The 11,869-nt window shown below is 39.2% G+C and overlaps 1 pseudogene; it reads left to right on the top strand.

Moving 5' to 3' along the window:
- Nucleotides 1-10,869: 10,869 nt before the first annotated feature.
- On the top strand, nt 10,870-11,499 carry LOC149183449 (short-chain type dehydrogenase/reductase pseudogene; annotated as a pseudogene).
- The last annotated feature ends 370 nt before the right edge of the window (nt 11,500-11,869 follow it).

The following is an 11,869-nucleotide window of genomic DNA, read 5'->3' as shown; positions in this document are numbered from 1 at the left end:
CATCCTAAAGAAGAGAGCCAATCACAATTATTATTGGAATGATGTTGGAGCATTCTTCAAGGTCAATGTAATCTTGCATGAATAAAACCAAAGGCCTTGGTCTTGCAACAGGAAGTAAGTTTGAATTTTACAGTAAATGGAAACTATACAAAGATGCAATCTTGCATGAATAAAACCAAAGGCCATGGTCTTGCAACATGAAGTAAGTTTGAATTTTACAGTGAATGCAAACTATACAAACTATACAAAGATGGAAAAAATTGTCAGCAAACCATACAAAGATGGAAAAATTTGGTTTTAGGAGGTTCAAAATGTGCAAACTAAAATTGGGCTAATATTTATGTTATATAAGACAATTGCATATCTCTTACTTTTGTCTCTCTCAAAGCTGAATTCTCTTGGACTACTTAATATCAATGAACAATCTCATTGCTTTTACCATACAATGATCATAACGGTATATCCTCGAAGATTGACGATTTTGCCGTTGTGCTTACGGATATTGATTGTAAATTAATTCAATTAACATTTGTAAATACACAAATTGCCATTTGTATGATTTCATGTCCATGGTTACTTTTCGTTTTCTAATTTACATTTTTTGTTTTCTCTGTACGAAAAAGAAATCTGATGCGGTTACGAATTATTATAAGTTTTATAAAACCTTGAACAGCACTTCACTGATTGTTTTTAGGAGTCTCTGATGCAATGTCATATGTCTTGATTAGCCGTGTGGCGTTTCTTTTAAAAGCAATTTACCATTTCCAAATAGACCCTCAAAACAAAAGGGACAGCTACAAAATATAGAGCGAGGCGGCGATCGAGGTCGGGATCAAATCCAGTCCGTTTGAGCGGTTGGGGAAGGTGGAAGATGTGGCTCCGCTGGTTGCGCTTTTGGCGAGCGACGAAGGAGAATGGATTAATGCTCAGGTTGTTCGGGTTAATGGCGGCAGGGTTTGATGGAAATCATTAGTTTAAGGGTTTTTAACGGGTTAATGGCGGCAGGGTTTGATGTAAATCTAGACTCTAGTTTATGGATTTTTTATGCTTTTATTGAGCCTGTGTCATTTGAATGTGTTTTTTAGAAACAATTTGCAGAGGTAATGAAAGGATACAGATGGATATTTTTGACATAAAAAAGTTTTTCATTTGACATAAAAAAGTTTTTCATCATTAGCCATATTCTTTAGTTTTTAGAGAAAATATGTACACTTTTCATAAATTAAAAATAAGTATCAAAATATGCCAATTTAATCTGAAAATATAATATAACATAAAACCTTAACCTTCAACGAATAAACTTAATAATCTACAAACGAATAAACACAAAATATATAGATAAAACCTTTGAGGTACTTTAAAGCTTTGTGGTATTCCTTAAAGAAAGGGAACATTCCTCAAGAGTTAGTTGCTTATTCAATTACAATATTCTTCATCATGCCGATTACATTGCTTATATTTCTACTTGATTCCGTTACAATATTCTTCATCATTTCCATTACATTGCTTATATTTCTATTTATAACATTCTAGAGTAAAACTATTAGGTAGAACTTTATAAGAACCCTTATTATTTTCAAAAACCATATGAGTAGGTAAAACTTTATAAGAACCCTTATTATTTTCTAAGGCCATTACATTTGTTAACATTATTACAATACATATTTATTTTAATAACAATAAATAGGTCGTTAAAAGAATGCCTCACAATACATATTTATTGTAATAACAATAAATAGGTCGTTAAAAGAATGCCTCACAAGGTGATTAAAATCCCTATTCCTTGAAATCCCTATTCCTTGAGCATCTTTCCAGCCTTCTAGGGTTGGTCTTTTAGCATATATGGTTACACTAGAATATAACCATCTTTGATAATCACATCTCAAATATTTGATAGGTGGTGCACAAAACAATTACTACTATAGTGATGAAAGAACTCACTATAGAGGGTTTAAAGAATAAAACAAAATTTCAATTGGACCCCGGATAGATACTTCTAAGGCCTAAGCCTACTTTGATGGAGCCCAAAATCCTGTCTAGAGTGGTATGCAAAGAGAGAGCTACATTTCACTTGAACAACAAAATCACACTTTCTTTCTTAGCCTCGCTCATCCTAAAACTAATAATAAAGCAGAATTAAATTAGGCTTTGGCTCGTCCTTGATTTTGATTTTGCAATGTTCAAGCAAGTGAAAAGCTAACAAATCTTTGGTGATTCTCAAGTGGTTATTGATTGGTTCTTGCCGATCAACATTTTACACAATTTGGTGCTAAATCCTGGCAACAAAAAAAGTTGTTAATTATAGGAATTTTTTGAGGCACTCACATATCCATGAGGAAATAGACGGTCAAAAAGGACATTACTCCAACCTTTATGACATTTAGTGATTACTGAAAAACCATTGATGTTTTTAGAGTAAATGCTAGCAACATTTCTTGAACTATAGTTGTTTAGTGATTACTGAAAAATCATTGATGTTTTTAGAGTAAATTCTAGCAACATTTTCTGAACTATAGTTGTTTAACCATTGGAACGTTGCATGTTTTTTATATTTAACTATTTTATTTTGTATATTTTGATTTCCACAAAATAACAAGTATGTGTAATTTGTATATTTTGATTTCCACAAAATAGCAAGTATGTGATTTTATGTGGGAATATTTTTTTAACGTAAATCATAGAAGTCATTCAGTCATTCAGAGTGTAAATCATAGAAGCCATTCAGAGTGTGCCATTCCCATTCAGAGTGTAAATCATAGAAGCCATTCAGAGTGTTATTGAGTCGAGAGGCTCATTCTACAACCCAGTATGAGGGGATGTGAGTTTTTTAACCATTGGAGCATTGCATGTTTTTTATATTAACTATTTTATTTTGTATATTTTGATTTCCACAAAATAGCAAGTATGTGTAAATTGTATATTTTGATTTCCACAAAATAGCAAGTATGTGATTTTATGTGGGAATTTTTTTTAAAGTAAATCATAGAAGTCATTTAGAGTGTTATTGAGCCTATGAGGGGATGTGTAAGTTTGTCCATTCATAGTGTACAAGCCATTGCCTATGAGGGGATGTGTAAGTTTGTCCATTCATGTAGAAGCCATTGCCTATGAGGGGATGTATAAGTTTGTCCATTCATAGTGTTATTGAGCCGAGAGGTTCATTCTACAAACCAGTATGAGGGGATGTGAGTTGTTTAACCATTGGAACATTGCATGTTTTTTTAGTTAACTATTTTATTTTGTATATTTTGATTTCCACAAAATAGCATGTGATTTTATGTGGGATTTTTTTTTTTTAACTAAGGGATGTGTAAATGAAAAATAAAAATTATGTTCTAAATAGAAAAATAATGTCGACTATAAAAAATGAATACATTGTAAAGTTATTAGAAGTAAAAATTGTGCGAGTAAGATGTTTAAGTTTATAAAAAAATAAGTTTTATAGTTAAAACATTTATTTAATCATATACATACTTTATTTAGCATTCACAAATACAATTTAAACAATGAAAAATAACACATTGTATTTTACACTCTAAAGAAGTTTGCAATTGAAGAAATTTGATCCCTATGTTTAAGTTTATAAAAAAATAGGTTTTATAGTTAAAACATTTATTTAGTCATATATATACTTTATTTAGCATTCACAAATACAATTTAAACAATGAAAAATAACATATTGTATTTTGCACTCTAAAGAAGTTTGCAATTGAAGAAATTTGATCCCTCTCGGCTCATGCTTAAGATGGATCTATGCTAGATCCGTCTATACTTAAGATGGATCTATGTTGATTTATATTAAATATGAATTTGGTATAAAGAGTTTTGATAATATTAAATATAATTATTTCATTCCTTTATTTATGAGACTAGTGTCAACAATAATGTCATGGGTTGATAGGACTTGAAATCCACATGATGTCATGGGTTGATGGGACTTGAAATCCACTCCAACTTGGAAACGGAGGGGCCCACAATGCCCGCAACGTGATATTTAGCTCTCGGGAAAGTGTTGGAGGAGCATCTGGAAGAGGAGAAGAGAAAGACGATGGCATTGGATGAACACCAGTGGATGGCATGGATGAACATTGGTGGCCCAAGTTGATCGACACGATTGTCCTAATTCTAAAGTGGAAATAAAAAATTAGGTACTCGAAAAATTCAAGACCGCCATGTAGGAAAAACAAGTTGGCCGTAAAAAAATGATATATGTCAATAATTTTAACCCAACATGGTCGCATAATGAAAAGACCTATTTGAGTGCCACAATCAAGGGAAAGGATAAGATTTTAATAGCACAGCGGAGGACAAACAGGTAGATGGGTAGTCCCCAAGGAAAAGTGGGAAGAAAGAAATTGTGTCTTTTGTGAGGAAGGAGCCATTGAAACCGAATGACACTTCATCATGGAGTATCCTGCCTATAAGGACATTCGTAGGCAATCTTTTGTGAGGAAGGAGCGGTTGAAACCAAATGACGCTTCATCATGGAGTATCCTGCCTATAAGGACATTCGTGGCCAATTCGAAAGTGACCTGAAAGTTGAAAGTGGATAGTCTGTGTGAGCTATTTGGAAAAGGAAAACTTCACAAGATGACAAACGTTTTGATCATGATTCACGCCAAAAAAACTGTTATGGAGAGAAACTTAAGTGTATGAGGTTGTATGGGTTGGATATATGGGTCCTTTAGATTAGACTGTATTAGTCTGGTAAACGTCACTAAAAATCTTCATTCATTCATTGGAAGGACAAGGGGCCATTGGGACAAGTGCCTCCAGGGGAATTGGTAGATAAGATAAGATAAGATAACTATATTTATGTCCAAATAATGACCACAAAGTAGGTCAAAGGGACTGTTGAGTACAATGATGTCCATAAAATGTGGGAGAACCAAACAGTCTCCTATAATAAAAAAAAATACAATGCATGAATATAAAAGGTACAATGAAGGAACACAATGTATGGAATGCCCTGATGAAGAGGATCAAACCCATCTCTCCTAACATCCGAGACTCACTGAAGAGCACTAAAAAAAATTCCACAAAGTTCACTGGCTTGATGAGGGGTCAGTGGGAGGTGCGGATTGTCCACTAACTCATTGTCTGGGGGAGTTTGTTCACTGCTGAGGTTTGGAGGACCTAGTTCGTCTCCTAGGGACCGATCTGAGATGGTTTAGCTGTTGAGGTCTCATGTGGCAGGGTGAAGTCCCACAAATCCTCATTTGTCTAGAGTCAAGATATGAAACGGTATCAATCGTTCTCTTTGTGCCCCTGTCTGAAGGTAGTACCCTGAAAAATTTCATGATCCTCTGTGTGGGGTCTAGTCTGATGGGACGCTAAAGAATATGCACTCGGAACCTAAGATCCTCCTACATATATAAGGCCAAACATCTCTGATCACGATACCTGAAAAAGTATGTCAGGGTCTAAGAGTCTTTGAACAAGAAATGGAACCTTCCTTCGATATCGTAGTAGATAGGGCATCCAAAAATGAAGTGCACCTCGGTCTCTACTTCCTATAAATGACATACCTGAAAAATTATGTTTGGCCTATCAATTTGGTGGTTTGTCTCTACCCGAAGTCTATGAGAACCTACTCTGAACTGGCCTAGAGGAATGCGAAGAGCATGCATCCAGTGGTGAAACATATACTGGGGTCGAATAATGAGCCCGTCTCTCAACTCCAAGAAGTGCTCAGCGTAGAAGGCCATCTTTGGGCGCAACCCTCCCAGAGGATTGACCCAGGTGACCTGGATGAACTGCCTATAGATGTCCTCCCTGATGATCTTGTTCAACTCTTGTCTAGTAGGTAGAAGGTGACCAGGAGCATCCAAGGAATATCGGAAAGGAGGGAGACGATCCAACTGAATGCCCACTGAATCTAAGAGATTTGAAACTCCTGTAAACAAACATCTAATTGGACCCGAGGGAGTAGAACAAGCAATATTCTTAGAAGAGAAATATGCCAAGTAAGGGTAACATTCCCTACTCTTCATTGAGTCTGCAAATCCCCGAACACGATGCAAGAATGAGAACAAATTGAAGATTGTCTCAAGCCAAAAGGGTTGAGCTCCAAAATCTGCAAGAATGATGTGCTAATGTATTGTTTGTTTGCATCTAATGATGCGTTGAAGAAGAAGAGTCTGGACTCTCTCAACTGAAGCCCAATCTGACTCAAGTAAAGACGGTCCCCAAATCTCTGAGCCATATAGAACAGTGGGACGAATCAAGGTGTCCATGATGCTCATCTTGGATGAGATGTCCTAGAAGTGATGTCGAAAGCTTTGTCTCTCGAGAAGGGCTAAGTATCAATATCCTTTGTCGATTCGAGGCTAAAGAGTTGGTCGCACACTGAAGCGGGGACCTGAGAATTGCAACCTCAAGTATGTATACGTGTTGGTGATCTCAACCTCCTCCCATACAAATAGGAAGTGAAGGTCTGAATTTTTCTTCACCCCATTGCAAATCATAACCTTGGTTTTACCCAGGTTGACCGTCAAATGTTGAAGATCACAAAACAGAGCTAAGGCATCCAATTGCCTCTGTAATCCTTCTGGAGATAAGGAGAGGAGGACCATATCGTCAGCGAAAAGTAGAATAGATATCATGACTTGGTGAAGAAGGAAACCATCAGTGTCCTGGATATGCTCGTGTAGAAAAGCCCCCAACTCATCAATATATATCCCAAACAAGGTAGGGGACAATGGACAACCCTGTTTAACCCCAATAGTGCTTTAGATGAAATTAGACATCCCATGGACCATGCGAAGATGACCAAAGACAAAATCATATAAGCACGTAATAGTTGTCAATAGGGTCACCAAGATGCCAATATATCTAAGTCTCTAGAGTAAGGCTTCCCTTGGAACAGAGTCAAAAGCTTTCCGAAAATCTACGAAACAACAGTAGACTTTCGAAGAGCAATGTCGGGCCTCCTCAATCACAGTGCGAAGGGTGAAGATGTGGTCAATGGTCTAATGAGTTGGTCGAAAACCTGCCTGTCCCTTAGCTCTGATTTGTATCTGCTCAAAGTCACTGGAGATATTCCTATGTGGAACCACGCGGGCTTCACTGCGGGAGCAATACCATAGCACGTGGGTTCATATTGGGGGATATATAATGAGGGAAAATTGACATAATATATTGGGGGATATATAAGGGGTAAAGGGTTTTTATATTGACAGGTATAAAAAATGGAGCTCAAAGTTAATGAAAAAATATAAAGGGGTATAAAAAATGTTAATGAAAAAATGGATACCTACAATATCTAGTGAAAGTAGGGGCTTTTTAAATTGGGAAGGGTTATATGGTTTATATTGGTAAGGGGTTAAATAATATGATTTTTAGAGGTATTTTCCAATATGTACTCAAATTAAGGGTATTGTTTAATATTCCATGATCGCACGTGATATGTCAGAGGTTCATTGAGAGAAGTCCTCATGTGTGGAACAGTAGCATACAACTTCAAGAACGTGTAGCCCACAATGATCATTCTATAGTTATTAGGATTGGAGTTAGAGCCTGATTTGTAGATCGGATGGATGATGTGGTGTGACCATGTCGGTGGAAAACCTTCATAGGCTACATGGTTGAAGAGATCAGCCAAGTAACTAATCAAAGCACGGAAACCGTGTTTAAAGTACTCTGCTTGGTAGCCTTCCTCATCGGTTGCTTTGCTGTTGTTCATCACCCAAATGGCCTCTCTAATATCTTTGTCTGAGAATAGGTAACAGGAAGGGGGTGGGGAGGTAACATGAACTTGACCCTGCCCCAGAATATCATAAAGGTTGGAAGTGTGAAAGAACATGGATGTAGGGTTGAGGTCAGATGGAAGAGGGGAGCGTCGAGGAAGAATGGTATGCCAGAATTGTTTAGAGGAGTGGGCAAGGAGAGCAAAAAGTTCCCGTCTTCTATGAGAGACAAAGAGTCGTTTCTTGCGACGAAGGAGATGATGGTAAGAAGATTTGAGGTCAGGGTAGAAGGGTTGAGAGTGGGTGAAAGCATATCGAAGTTCTCAATGTAGAGTCTTGCATTCATCATCGTACCATCTGTTAATGGGGCAAGATTCAACTTTTCGGGTGGTGAAAGTGGAACGAGTGGAGTGAGGGAAGGATTTGAGTGCTGCTTCCCAAATGGCAGATGAAAGATGAGTGTATTTAATGGAAGCAGAATCAAGCAAGGAGAATTGGGTTTCTGATGGGAGCATCTTGCGTAGAGTAGAGGAGAAGATGTTAGGGTCGCCTTCGTCAAATCGAAAGGTGGTTCGGGGTGGGCCCCGAGGGGAAGGATGGTGTGGAAGGGGAGGGTCAAACCGGAGAGAGAAGGAAAGAAGTGCATGATCAACAAGGGGGATGGGGGAGACTGAGAGATGACGAATAAAAGGGAGCAAATTCTAGCTAGCAAGGACATAATCAACTACACTTGCACCCCCGCCATATGGCGAACACGTGAAAAAGCGAGAATCTAGGAAACAGGGAAGACCATCTAGAATTAATAACACCTGTGATTCCCCCAACTGCAATAGATGCTTACCATAAACTGTTGTAGGCCCTAAAGCATCATCTGACATCCAGTGAAGCCCAACTGAACCTAGATCTATCCCCTGGGTACAAAACAGATCCTCTGATGGGTCGTGGAGAGGGATCTGGAGATCTCTAGTATGAGCATTGAAGTCACCTAGGAGGATGACTTCCCCAATAGCAGAGTATTGGGTGATGCTAGTATACAAGTCTATAAAGGGGTCCCCATTTGAGCCATTATGGATGGCAAATAGTGAAGAGGCTGGGGGAAAATAACACACTGCAATGTAGATTTCCCTCAGATGAGAGACTCCGATGCTAATCCAAATCCACATAAACCTGGCAAACTCGTCTTCGACTACCACAGATACCCTATTCCGAAGTGAGTCACTAGCCAAACAAACAACTCCACTTGATCCTTTGACCCCTCCCGAGCTCCTTGTCTCCTGCCTACAAACTGAGAACCAATGGTAACCTGTGATATCTGGGAGAGGTCGAACAGGGCTTGCATGAGTCTCAGTCACGAAGAGGATGTCCGTTGATTCAAGAGCATCATACAAAAGTCTTGGCGATGACCAGAAAGATCCATTGCGATTCCAACAACGGATAGAGATTTATGTACCCTGTTGTCTCCCCAAGTGGGCCCATCATTTGGAACCTCCAGTTCAAGGTTCCCACCAGGTGGGAAGGAGTTCCGAATGACTGCCTGAATATTCCTCATAAATGCCCATTTCCCTACCTGTCGTGCTACCATAACCTGTCATAACCTATTATCTGGACTGTTTAAGTTCCGCACCCTGTGCTCGGGTGAGGTCCTCATCCAAGAAAATCTTGCTGGGGAGAGAAAACAACTTCCGTTTAGCCCTAAGGATGCAGAGTCAACCAGATGCAGTTTGAAACTTGAGGAAGAGAGTGGATTCGTAGCCCAACCAGGGTCTGTCCAGAGCTATACCAGGGAGGCTAAAGGTATCCTGAAGGAACCTAGCCCCCATTTCCATAAGATCTGGAGAGGAGTGAGGTAAGGGGAGACCTCTCACCTTGAGATTCAATTATCTCACTCGTCTGGTGCGTTCTTCCACAAGTTTTGCTTACACCACTTCCTCAACTGCTACAAGAGGGGTTGGAGTTTTATCCTTTACCCGAACCACCTGTGCCCAAGAATTGATGTGTGTCTCAGTTTCTTGTTTGAAGGTGGTCTGTTGGGATCGGATTTCTTCCCGCTTGCTTTTAAGGTCGAGAATTTCTCCCACTTGCTTTTAAGGTCGAGAATTTCTCCCACTTGCTTTTAAGGTCAAGAATTTGTCGAGAATTTTCTACATGCAATGTATCATTTGGAGGATGGATATTTTCCTTCTCTTTGATTTCATGCAATATCTTATTAAAGAATAAATTATCCCCTTCCACCTTTAAAACTCTGGTAGAGAGGGTGTTTATTTCAGAACAGAGCTTGTTGTTGAGCTTGTTGTTTTCCGCTTCCAAAAATTCTATTTTTTGCAAATTTTGTCTCACTTGGGATGGCCAAAATGAAAAATTTGACTCTTCATGGACCCAAGTTTCAAGTTGTACCCCTTGACTTTCAGCCACGGTTACTTCAAGTGAAATTGGAGGCTCTCACAAGATTTCAAGGAATTGGTTAACATCTATGTATAGGTCCATCAGAACTCCTGTAAAAATACTGCACAAACAGAGTTGTTATACAGTTGATTCATCAAACACTTAGCGTGTGCATCCTCTCTTCCTTTTTTGGCTTGCGCCTCTGCTGTTGTTGGCTGGGATGGTCTGGACTCGGGGTAAAAATCTGCATCGAAGAAGCTCACAAGCCTTGTCTTTCTCGTGCTATTCGGCAGATGCTTCGTCTGCTACATTGGGCTTCGTAATGTGCATTTTCTGACTTGTGGAGTGAGCGGACAGCTTCACACAGCAATGCGCTCGAATTTTTTGATGCGGTAAAAGCTCCTCGTCCAAGTCTGAAAGTCTCAGATGAAATCACAACCTGCTCGATAAAATATGTTGCCTAATTTCGAGTGAGGAGGATAGAGTCGCCTCTAGTATAACAGAGCTAAGCGTGCCCTTGGGGGCTGAGATCCACAAATGAGAAGATCGATTTGCTTCAGAGGAACATACTCGAATACGTTTCAGACATATGTGGCAGAATAACCTCAGAAATTCTCGGAGAAACCCACTGGACTGTGGTGCATCCAATAATTGAAAATAACTTGGAGCTTTTCCTTTATATAACTTGGAGAATAATGCTTAAAGTGTGATTTTTATTATTTTATTTCCCTCCATTTGGCCCAAAACAAAAGCCAAAGTGGTTGTCCATTACTCGTCTAATGAAGTCGTAGCAGAGGAGATGGCCTCCACAATCAACAAATTGGCTTCTTCTAGTAACGGTGTTCGAGCGATTGCCTGCAAAGCCGATGTCACAGAGCCCTACCAGGTGGCGCGCCTATTTGACATAGCCGAGTAAAAGTTTTCCCCCCTCCACATCGTGGTAAACAACGCAGGCGTGATCGACCCAAAGTGTCCCACTATCGTACACACTTCAGATGAAGAGTGGACCAAGATTTTCCAAGTGAACTGCAAGGGGGCGTTTCTGTGTAGTAGAGAAGTCACCAACAGGGTCGTCTGCGGGGGCGATGGTCGCATCATCTACCCAAGAAGCTCCTTGGTGGGAGTGTCGATACCAGGATTCACCGCCTACACGGCCAGCAAGGCGGCGGTGGAGATGATGACGAGAACCCTGGCGCAGGAGTTGAGAGGCACTCAGATTACTGCAAATTGTGTAGCCCCGAGCGTTGTTGCCACCGATATGTTCTTTACAAGGAGGAGCAAGGTCCTGATTGAAGCGATGAGCAAATCCAGTCCGTTTGAGCGGTTGGGGAAGGTGGAAGATGTGGCTCCCCTGGTTGCATTCTTGGCAAGCGACGAAGGAGAATGGGTTAATCCCCAAGTTGTTTGGGTTAATGGCGGCAGGGTTTAATGTAAATTGGATTTTTATGCTTTCATTGAGCCAGTTGGGTTGTGTGTCATTTCATCGGAACAATAACGAACTTCCATTTTCATATAATATTTATGTATCTTTTTCCTTTTAAGGTGTTTCTTACAAAAAGGATACGCTCTACATAAGATGGATAGTTTTGACCTAAGAAGGCCAGCTTTCATTAATAACTATATTTTTTAGTTTTTAGAGAAAACATGTACACCTTGCACAAATTAAAAATAGGTGTCAAAATATTTTAATCTACTTATCTATTAAGTATTTTGATAGATATGAAATTATACCATAAAATAAATCTTAAATTTTCAATCAATAAACTTAATCCACCCATGAATAAACACATGATATATAT

Source organism: Pinus tabuliformis, chromosome 3_2, assembly GCF_031772625.1.
Source record: "Pinus tabuliformis cultivar Carrire ecotype Pingquan chromosome 3_2, CPIR1, whole genome shotgun sequence".
Taxonomy (NCBI): Eukaryota; Viridiplantae; Streptophyta; class Pinopsida; order Pinales; family Pinaceae; genus Pinus; species Pinus tabuliformis.
The sequence above is the reverse complement of the archived record's forward strand: the minus strand, read 5'-3'. Positions and strand labels throughout refer to the sequence as shown.